Here is a 4,136-nt window from a genome sequence, read left to right on the forward strand (position 1 = left end):
AAAAACAACCCAGAAAATAGTGAGAGAGAATTTAGGAGAATATACGTGTGTGTGTGTGTGTGTGTGTGTGTGTGTTGTTCAGTCATGTCCAACTCTTTGCAACCCCACAGACTGTAGCCTACCAGGCCTCTCTGTCCCTAGACTTCTCCAGTCAAGTATACTGGAGTGGGTAGCCATTCCCTTCTCGAGGGGATCTTCCCAGCCCAGGGGCTGAACCCAGGTCTCCTGCATTGCGGGCAGATTCTTTACCGCCTAAGCCACCAGGGAAGCTAGAATATAGGTGTATACTCCAGGAAAGAGAGGCTCTCTTAAGCAAAAAAGGGACCTATAAGCTCCACAGGCAAATATTAACCAATTTGATTCAATTAAAAGTTCAAGTTTTTGGTCATCTTAAAAAAAAAACCCACCCTAAATATGGCAAATGCTAGAAAGGAAGAGAATATTTAACACTAATGCTGCAAAAGGATCAATGCACCCAATATGCAAAAACCAACACACACAAACAAAACAACTCCCACAAACTGAATAAGCAAAAGAAACAGAAAAATGGTCATAATCCAGATTTTTAACTGCTCTTGAACAATGAAAGGATAGACAATTCATAACTGCCTTCTTTCAAAAACAGTAATCTCCTGAGCCAACTGGATGCTACCGTTTAGGATGCCAGTTCCAGTCCCATTCATTCTGTTTCACTCACTGCCCTTTCTCACCCAGCCCCTCCCTGCAACCATGGAGTGTGTTACCCACCTTCTATTGCGTAGAGAAAGGCAAGCTTCTAGAACCTGTGGTTCTATGTCAGTCACTGTAACTGTTTATGTCCTTAGAGTAGCATCTTCTATAACCCACACTTGTGAAGGCTGCATTAGGTCTTGATAGGGGTGATTACCTTATTCTTCATTGGAAATGGGTTTGACCAGGTAGCTTATATTAGAAAATATTATTTAATAGGTTTCATTTATCTCACTATCATATCCATCTCATGCTTCCAAGAAATAGCAATGACTCTAGGCAAACGAAAACAGACCAAAGTTTCTTTGGAAAATGAAGAATCCCATCATTTAGTATTATTTGGGTTCAGTTTGATTCATTCTTTTTCCTCACCTCTCTTCAGTGTACATTTTCTTTCCTTCCTACTTGGAAAAGTTAGGAGACCATCAAGCCATCAGATAATGTCAGGAGAGAGGAAGAGGAAGTGGTACTTTCACAGTTTCTATAGGAGCTTAGTATGTACGTCTGCTTACTGTCTCCTCTTAGGGTCTACAGGCCTTGCTGTCTTCCTTTATACTTCAGAATTTAGTAGTTAATTATCATGTTAACTGGTAGAAAAGACAAGACACTTAAAGCAAGAATATGTATACTCCCAAGCGAGTTGTATTTAGCTGGTTTCATCAAATTGCATCCTTTTCCTTGTCTTTAATCAGCCTTTCTGTGACATCCACAAGGCATGCTACAAATCTCATCATGTTTTGCCGTTTCAATAGCAGGTCAAAGGGCTCAGCAAGCGTTTGTTGTTGTTCATTCACTCAGTCATGTCCAACTCTGCAGTCCCATGGACTGCAGCACACCAGGCTTCCCTGTCCTTTACCATCTCCCAGAGCTTGCTCAAACTCACGTCCATTGAGTCAGTGATGGTGTCCAACCATCTCATCCTCTGTTGTCCCCTTCTCCTGCCTTCAATCTTTCCCAGAATCAGGGTCTTTTCTAATGAGAAGAAGAGTGGCCAAAATATTGGAGCTTCAACTTCAGCATCAGTCCTTCCTATGAATATTCAAGGTTGATATCCTTTAGGATTGACTGGTTGGATCTCCTTGCGGTGAACTGCAAGGGACTCTCAAGAGTCTTCTCCAACACCACAGTTCAAAAGCATCAATTCTTTGGTGCTCAGCCTTCGTTGTGGTCCAACTCTCACATCCATACATGACCACTGGAAAGACCATAGCTTTGACTATACAAACGTTTGTCAGCATCGTTTGTCAGCAAAGTAGTGTCCCTGCTTTTAATACATTGTGTAGGTTTGTCATAGCTTTTCTTCCAAGGAGCAAGTGTCTTTTAATTTCATGGCTGCATTCAGTGTCTGCAGTGATTTTGGAGCCCAAGAAAATAAAGTCTGTCACTGTTTCCATTGTTTCCCCATCTATTTGCCGTGAAGTGTTGGGACTGGATGCCCTGATCTTAGTTTTTTGAATGTTGGGTTTTAAACCAGCTTTTTCACTGTCCTCTTTCACTTTCATCAAGAGGCTCTTTAGTTCCTCTTCACTTTCTGCCATAAGGGTGGTGTCATCTGCGTACCTGAGGTTGTTATTTCTCCTGGCAATCTTGAGTTCAGTTTGTGATTCATCCATCTCAGCATTTCCCTTGAGGTACTCTGCATATAAGTTAAACAAGCAGGGTGACAATATACAGCCTTGACATACTCCTATCCCAATTTGGAACCAGTCCATTGTTTGTATTCGGTTCTAACTGTTGCTTCTTGACCTGCATACAGGTTTCTCAGATGGCAGGTCAGGTGGTCTGGTAGTCCCATCTCTTTAAGAATTTTCCACAGTTCGTTGTGATCCACACAGTCAAAGGCTTTAGCGTAGTCAATGAAGCAGAAATAAATGTTTTTCTGGAATTTTCTTGCCTTTTCTGTGATCCACCTGATGTTGGCAATTTGATCTCTGGTTCCTCTGCCTTTTCTAAATTCAGCTTGAACATCTGGAAGTTCTCAATTCACATACTATTGAAGCAATCATTAGACAGTAATAATTGCAACCAGTTTTTTTTTCCTAATCTCAAGATAGGTAATTCATAGTTCAGATTTTATCTGTTAGAACTATTTGAGACAACAATAACGCCATCATTTAAGAAGACAGGTGATAACCTGTGCCGTGCTTTTCTAACGTTAGATAGCACGCTCACTTCTTTAGAGGACAAGGAAAGTTCTAGTCCTCAGTGGAGTCTTGAGTGCTGTTTTGGGAAACCATTTTATTCCCTATTATTTATTTTAATTTCACAAACACTGGGATACTCACATTTGAAAGCACTGTTTTTACCAAGCTAAGATTGAAAGGTAATGATTTTCATTATTAATCAGTGCCACTTAGTTCTCTGTTGATAGGAATTTGGACCTTGATTCGCCCAGCACGTTTCTGCATCAGGCTGTGTTCCCCAGCGAGCTCTTTGCTGTGTGTTTATTTGTGGCATATGCTTATTTTCATCACCAGAGCCTGACCAAGAATTCTTTATGCCCTTAAGGATTTTTTACCCTTGATTAAAGAAAATATTGTCTTTCTCATCCTCTTTTTCTAATTCTCTGTACCTTAACTTGAATAAAAACTGTTCCATTTTCTCTGGTATTTTATTTTCTCCCCAAATATTCCTGCTTAAGACCACACAGGAAATTTGAGCTGAATAGGTGCCTTTAAGTGTCTGTACAAAAAGTTAATATCTGTATCACCTTTGGAATCAATGTAGGTGTGGTGTTTCGGTGCTATTTGCTCCTAATATGATATGTTAGTAATAATGTAAACATTGTCCAGCCCTTTGATGGAGACTCTCATCCCACTTGTCATATATCCTCAGACACTCTCCGAAGTAGGAGCTAGTTTTATTTCTCTCTTTTTCTCTCACAAAGCTAAATATATCATTATTGAAGGTACTAGTTTGAGGCTGCAAAAGCATTTTTATTATTTCATACAATTATGTCCATTTCTTTGGCTCATACATAAAACTCTTGCAATACTAATCAAAATCTTTTGTCAATCCATTTACAAGGGTATGAAAACCATACTACTACATCTTTCTGATAAGGTGTGGCCACAAAAAAATCTAAAATAAGCATGTGATAGTCTATATATGGAATCTTATGTACATAGAATTATTTGTTCTTTTACCGCATTCTGCCTTTCTTTGACACATTTACATTTATAGAAATAGATTATGGGAAAAGAATATGTATAACTAAATCACTTTACTATACACCTGAAGCATTGTAAATCAACTATACTTCAATAAAAAATTAAAATTAAAAAAACTAAAAAAAGAGAAATAGATTCTGTATTGATTATAAATAAAATAAAAGCTTTATATATATATAGATAAAACTTTATTTATTTATATATATAAATATATATAATTTATTTATATACTAATAT

General features: G+C 38.2%; 1 protein-coding gene across 1 annotated transcript in view; it reads left to right on the top strand.

The window, feature by feature from the left end:
* The window catches only part of MAP3K5 (mitogen-activated protein kinase kinase kinase 5), a 231,453-nt gene that overhangs the window by 142,116 nt on the left and 85,201 nt on the right, over positions 1–4,136 (top strand). The window lies entirely within an intron of this gene.

Source organism: Bison bison, unplaced genomic scaffold (genome assembly GCF_000754665.1).
Source record: "Bison bison bison isolate TAMUID 2011002044 unplaced genomic scaffold, Bison_UMD1.0 scf7180017864198, whole genome shotgun sequence".
Lineage (NCBI taxonomy): Eukaryota > Metazoa > Chordata > Mammalia > Artiodactyla > Bovidae > Bison > Bison bison.